Below are 7,245 nucleotides of genomic sequence, written 5' to 3'. Positions count from 1 at the left end.
CCTCCGCATTCTATTTATATTCTCATCAATATTTCTGACCTTTGCCTTCTCTTCGTCATCCTTGTTCTGCATCTTTCGTTCTTCAGAGTTCTTCCTTTGGTCCGCAGCCTCGATATCTGATGAATAATCCTCCACAAAATACGATTCCAAGGCTTTTTCCCTGTCTTCATCGTTCTCAATCTTAAGTATATTTTGGTATCTTTCAAAAACTTTAGATAGATGGGACTGGCGGATCACTTCTCTAATAGACAACCCATAGAACGACGGGGTATCTCTAATCTGATGAGGCACAGACATTGCTAACCTGCACAACACAATACACGATCATCATCATTAGAAATCGTCGGAATATTTGGGTTCATAATACAAATCCTTGTATAAGAACCAATCTTCAGATTGAAGAAAGAAAACTTACACGAAACTCACTGAAATGATGGGAATTTGGATATTCCAACTGTAGAGTAAGCAACAGTAACAACTAATACGCAACAAAAGGTGGCAACGATGCTGCAACTGCGCGTAAGACGGAAACAGATGCTCTGGTAAAAAGGAAAGGATGCTCCGGCAACTCGAGATGAAAGCAAAGAATCTCCGGTAGAGTGCTTAGAGCGAGAAAGAATTGTTTTGAACTATTTGTATCATACAACATAACGCTTGCTACATACGCAAACTCTGCGGAACGTTTTCCCGCGATATCGATGGAGGGCAGTTTTGTCATTTTCACGAACCGACGATTCAGTTTTCTAGAAGGAGGGCATTTATGTCCGTCCGAGGAAGAGGAACCGACGATTCAGTTTTCTAGAAGGAGGGCATTTATTTCTATAAATTTTCAACGATTTCTATTGTCATTTCATTCCCCATTTTAACTTCAACGACACATTACAACCACCTGCGGAACATTTTCCCGCGATATCGATGGAGGGCAGTTTTGTCATTTTCACGAACCGACGATTCAGTTCTCTAGAAAGAGGGCATTTATGTCCGTCCGAGGAAGAGGAACCGACGATTCAGTTTTCTAGAAGGAGGGCATTTATTTCTGTAATTTTTCAGCGATTTCTATTGTCATTTCATTCTCCATTTTAACTTCAACGATACATTACAACCACCTGCGGAACGTTTTCCCGCGATATCGATGGAGGGCAGTTTTGTCATTTTCACGAACCAACGATTCAGTTTTCTAGAAGGAGGGCATTTATGTCCGTCCGAGGAAGAGGAACCGACGATTCAGTTTTCTATAAGGAGGGCATTTATTTCTGTAAATTTTCAGCGATTTCTATTGTCATTTCATTCCCCATTTTAACTTCAACGATACATTACAACCACCTGCGGAACATTTTCCCGCGATATCGATGGAGGGCAGTTTTATCATTTTCACGAACGTCGTAAATGAGGCAGAGCACGACCAGAGCGAGCGCTACGGAGTGGCCTAGAGAGAGGCGCACCGCCATTTCGAAGACTCCCCTCCTCACCCACTGCCCCCTCGAGCAGCAGATCACGCTGCGGCACAGCCACAGCACCAAGAACGCCTTGTTCTCTTGCATGGAAGGCTCCTCCTCTTCTTCTTCTTCCTTGCCTCGCGCCCACTCTTCCATCCACATAGCAAACGTCACCCTGCTTGAACCACGCCTAAGAAGCTTCTTGAATCGTTCCTTCAGTTCTTTGCCGGATTCTGCACTGTTGCTTTTGAAATTGTTGGGGTCCTCTCGAGCGAGCTCTCCAAGCAATGGGAGTTCCATCATCGCCAAATCTTCCAAGGTGATCGTCATCTCTCCCCACGGAAACACAAAGGTGTTGGTCTCCTAGCACCATGCTTCAAACAGAGCCCTTATCACGTTGGCCTGGCACTTTATGTTCCCTAAGGATGCCTTCAAAGCCCCGTAGATCCCAACCTTGTTCCAACCTCCTCCAAACTTGGGTTTCAGTCGCCGGAACCAGTCGGACAGCCCGGGCAGCGGCCTCATTGCACCTTCTAACCTGCAATTTCCGGACCAATCTGCCCTGCCGGACTTGATTTCGGCTTCGAGGGGTGGCATTTCCATCGACGTCTCAAACGCCGCAACCTCCTCTTCTTCTTCCACCTCTCCAACGATTGGCTGCAACAGTTAGGCTTCACCCTTCCAAACATCACGCAACTGTCGTAGGCCCACGTCGATGGTAGCCATGGTCGCCTTGGTTTTCCTGACATAAGAGTCTTGAGAGAGTAGAGGAGGGCTTCACCACCCACCGAATAACAAAAAATACAACGACTCAACTTCAAGTGCAGTAAGGACCCAGAGTCGAATAAATTTAGAGGCAGCTCATCAATAAGGACCCACAACAGTCAATGTGCAGGTCAGTCGGTGCTTGATGGAGCAATATAGGATCTTGTGATGGATGTGCACAAAAGCAGAAATAGAAAGGAGAGAGAGCGAGAGATGGTTGATGAGCCCGAACGGGTAGCATTCTGTGAGGGCAAAGGGCCATGAACACGCTGAGAGGAGCCCTCAGACCCCCCTTCTGTAAGGGTAAAAGCTCTGAATCAGACTCCATAACTCTTCAAGTTGAATGATGTTACCCACACTGAGAGGAGCCCCCAGACCCTCCTCCTATAAGGGTAAAAACTCTGAATCAGGCTCCACAACAGTAAATGTGCAGGTCAGTCAGTGCTTGATGGAGCAATGTAAGATCTTCTGTTGGATGTGCATAGAAGCAGAAATAGAAGGGAGAGAGAGTGTGAAAGGGTTGATGTCCAGGGGAGATATCTTTCTCGGATAATCCTGTAGTGCAGAGACTGGGTCTTAAATAATCATCTTCGGGGCACTTAAGTCTTTACAACCACTCATTTTCAAGAACCGTCATTTTTTTTTGCACCAATGGAGGAGAGGGTACTTAAGTCTTTGCAATCGCATCAAACTCCAATGCTAATTAATGCTGACAAACATGGGGATACGAGACGCACATGCTTACATACGTGGTGCTCTTTGGGACCCCCGATCATGAGATGTAGCTAACTGCCCTGTTCGGGGGGGGAACATATAACCTGCTTCGGTGAATATTCATATCGAAAGTGTACCAGTGTGCTCCTTCATATCTGACCACTTATAATCATTGACTAGGAGCGATTTAACATTGCTATCAGAGCCCGAGTGCAACTGTTGTTGTTTTGCCTGCCACCAAGTTGTTGCTCTGCTCCTTTGGTGTTTGATTCATGTATATGATTTAAACCATGGTGTGGTAGGTACATAAAGAGATATTAAAAATAATAATAATAATAATAATAATAATGAGATTGAATTGTGGATCTAGCTATCAAAGGCTTAGATCTGTCGATCAGACTTGCGATCCGGCCATGCAAGGATCATATATGCTGATCTGGAGACAGATCCAGTCATCTAGTGCGTGGATTTGTTGAACATAATATAGATCTGGCCAACTAGGGCTTGGATCGCTTGATCAAAATCCAGATCAAGCCTCTTAAAGCTCAGATCTTCCTCGGCAGATCTGGCTGGTGATCTTTTTTAGGGTGGTCAGATCTACCAAGGTAGACAAAGATCTGTCGACTAGAGGTGAGACTCACCTCTGAAAGAAAGGCAGAGACAAAAGAAGAAACAAAAAGAGACAGGGAGAGAGGAGTGCCACCCGCTGCGACACTCCTCTGTTTTGATCTCAAACCCTTAGGGAGAGAGAAGAAGAAGAAAAATAGGAAGAAAAGAGGAGACTGAGAGGGCCTTCGTAGAAGTGGGTGTTGCCTGCGTTGCTGAAAGGAGGCCACCATAGGATGTGGTCGGCAAAGCAGCTGGTATTGTCGGAGAGAGGCAGATAGTGGGGTGCCTGCGTTGTCGAAAGGAGGTCGTTGAAGGTGGTGGCCGATGGAGCCAATGGTGCTACTGGAGAGAGGTAGTCGTTGTTAAGCTACATCAACGAATGAGAAACGTAAAGGAGAAAGAACAATTAACCTGGTTCGGCTATGATAACCTACCTCCACGGAGGCAAAGATGATTCATTTCTCATAAAGTCAAAATACAAGTTACATCAGATCTCTTATTTATACATATATCATACGGTTTCAACGGATAATCCCTGGCCTCTTAATGAGGAGGCGATAGAGATAAGGAGAGAGATTAAATCGCGTGGATATCACCCGGATACTGCGCCAAATGTGTTGGTGTTGCACGTGACACCAGTCCGGATATAGAAAATATAATACTCCCCCTCAAGCTGGTGGGTTGATATCGATCAGCCCCAGCTTGCCACACATGTCTTCAAAGCGGTTTCGACTCAATGCTTTGGTGAGTATGTTCGCAAGTTGCTGTTCACTCTTGACGAACGGGGTGCTGCTGAATTTTCTTTGAATCTTCTCACGTATGAAGTGGCAGTCCGCTTCTATGTGTTTAGTTCGCTCATGGAAAAATGGATTTGTGGCAATGTGAATGGCCGCCTTGTTATCGCACTTCAATTGTATTGGTGTGGATGTGACAATCCCCATGTCTTCAAGAAGAGACTTTACCCATATGAGTTCGCATGTAGTCGAGGCCATGGCCCTATATTCAGCCTCGGCGCTGAAACGGGCCACCACAATTTGCTTCTTGCTTCTCCATGTCGTGAGATTCCCTCCTACAAATACACAATACCCCGTAGTTGACCTCTAATCATTTGGGTCCCCTGCCCAGTCGGCGTCGAAATACCGTACTATGTCGGTATGACCATGTCTCTTTAGTAATATGCCTTTGCCTGGGGTGGCCTTGAGATATTTCAAAACTCTATGTGTCGCTTCGAGGTGAGGAACTTTTGGAGAATGCATAAACTGACTTATTAGGTTTACGACGTAAGAGATGTCAGGCCTGGTTACGGTCAGATATATCAACCTCCCTATCAGGCGTTGGAAGCTCCCAACGTCCATAATGAGTTCTCCATCGTCTTTAAGAATTTTGTGATTCATTTCCATGGGTGACTCTATTGGCTTTGTTCTAAGCAGCTCGGTTTCTTTTAAGAGATCTAATGTATATTTGCGTTGACATATGAATATTTCTTGATCAGAGTGGGCAACTTCTATGCCCAAAAAATATCATAGCTTTTCGAGATCTTTGATTTCAAATTTTTGTTTAAGGTTTCGCTTTACCTCCTCCATGCCTCTATTGTCATCCCCTGTCACAATAATATCGTCTACGTAGACAAGGACAAGGACAATGTCGGAGACATGTTTGGTGACGAACATGGAGTAATCGGCGCTACTTCTTTTGAATCATTGTTTAAGTAGTGCTTCGCTCAGTTTTGCAAACCAAGCCCTTGATGATTGCTTCAAGCCGTACAAGGCTTTTTTCAATCTACATACGTTGTCTGAATTATAAGTTCCTTTGAAGCCTGGGGGTAGGTCCATGTACACTTCTTTCTCGAGGTCACCGTGGAGGAATGTGTTCTTTACGTTGAGTTGGTACACGTTTCACCTCCTATTTGATGCAACATAAAGGAGGAATCTGATAGAATTCATCTTAGCGACTGGCACAAAGGTCTCATTGAAGTCAATGCCTTTGATCTGAGTGTAGCCCTTTGTCACTAGTCTGGCTTTAAAGCGTTCTATGCTGCCATCACTGTTATACTTTATTTTGTAAGTCCACCTGCATCCAACTGGCTTTTTACCTGCAGGAAGAGAGACAACATCCCAAGTGTGATTTTTTTCAAGAGCAGAGAGTTCATCTTGCATGGCCCTCTTCCAATGAGGTTGTGAGTCGGCTTCTTGGAAGGACTTTGGTTCTGTTTGGGAATAGGTAGCTGCTAGAAAATTTAGATATTGGTTGGACATGTTCTGAAGGGATAGGTATTTTTCGATGGGATGATGGGTGGAGTTGGAGATGAGCTAGGTATAATAATCTCGTAAACATGTTGGGGCTTCAGTGGTCCGAGTGGACCTTCTGATGGGTTTGACTTCAACCATAGATTGTAACGGTTGAGTGCTAGGATCGGGCGGAGATGAAATGGTGACATTTGGTAATGGATGGCGCTCGGTGTGAGTGGATTGGGAGGCTTCGGTATTGTGGATGTTGGGTAAAACGAGTTTAAGAACTTGGATAGTTGTGGACTCTCCCTGAGGTTTATACTCCAATTTGTCTGAATTGGTGTTCTGAAAGAACAGCTCATGCTCAAAAAATTGCACATCACGGGAAATAAAAAGTTTGTTCCTTTATGGGTCAAAACACTTGTAGCCTTTTTTGACAAAAGAGTAGCCCAAAAAAATACATTTGATGGCTCGCCTATCCAATTTGTCCCTGTCCTTGGTTTGTAAATGAATGTAACATATGCAGCCAAAAACTTTTAGATGAGCAATGGAGAAATTCTTTCCACGCAATATATGCATGGGGCTCATGCCTCCGGTGCTTTTACACGGTAACTTGTTTATGGTATAGCAAGAAATTGCCAATGCGTCAGACCAAAATTGTTTTGGGACGTTGGTTTCAAACATGAGGGCTCTCACAACATTCAACAAGTGCTGATTCTTGCGCTCGATGACCCCATTCTGTTGAGGTGTATTGGTGCATGTGTTTTAGGGTAGGATTCCATGTTGACTGAGGTATTCTTTGAATTCCTTACTGGTGTACTCTCCTCCATTATCGGATCAGAGAGTTTTGACGTAGATGCCAAACTGCCTATGAACCATATTGCAAAATTCTTTGAAAACATCAAGCACCTCATCTTTTTTTTGTAAAAAATAAATCCACGTAGCTCTTGAATAGTCATAAATGAATGTAACAAAAATACTTGAAACCAAAATATGAAACGGAGGGGGTTGGACCCCAAATGTCAGAGTGGACAAGCTTAAAGATGTTCTTACATCTGTCTTCAAAAACATCAAACAAAAGTCGTGTTTGCTTTGCGTATTGACATCCATCACAAGATGTATTTATATCACCGACTAAATTAGGAAGTAAAGCTTTTAAAATCCGATAGGATGGATGACCAAGTTTGGAGTGCCATAGCTTGTTTTCGTCAGCCTTCTTATTCACCAACATGGCCTTAGTTTCTTTGTCCAAAACGTAAAGTCCATTGACTTTTGTTCCTTTACCAATAATTTTCTTTGTCTTGAGGTCCTGAAAAATCACCTCTTTAGCCAAAAAAATCATATCCCAATTATGGAATCTAGTAATTTTACTGACGGATATGAGATTTGCTGGAAACTTAGGTATGTAAAGGACGTCAGAAGTCTTCATGCTTTGTAAAAAATTTTGAGTTCCCTTGCCTTGAACGGGCACAAGGGTACCGTTAGCTATGCGC

The sequence above is a fragment of the Nuphar pumila genome, chromosome 3, assembly GCF_984573655.1.
Source record: "Nuphar pumila chromosome 3, dmNupPumi1.hap1.1, whole genome shotgun sequence".
Taxonomy (NCBI): domain Eukaryota; kingdom Viridiplantae; phylum Streptophyta; class Magnoliopsida; order Nymphaeales; family Nymphaeaceae; genus Nuphar; species Nuphar pumila.
This window is presented reverse-complemented; position numbering follows the sequence as displayed.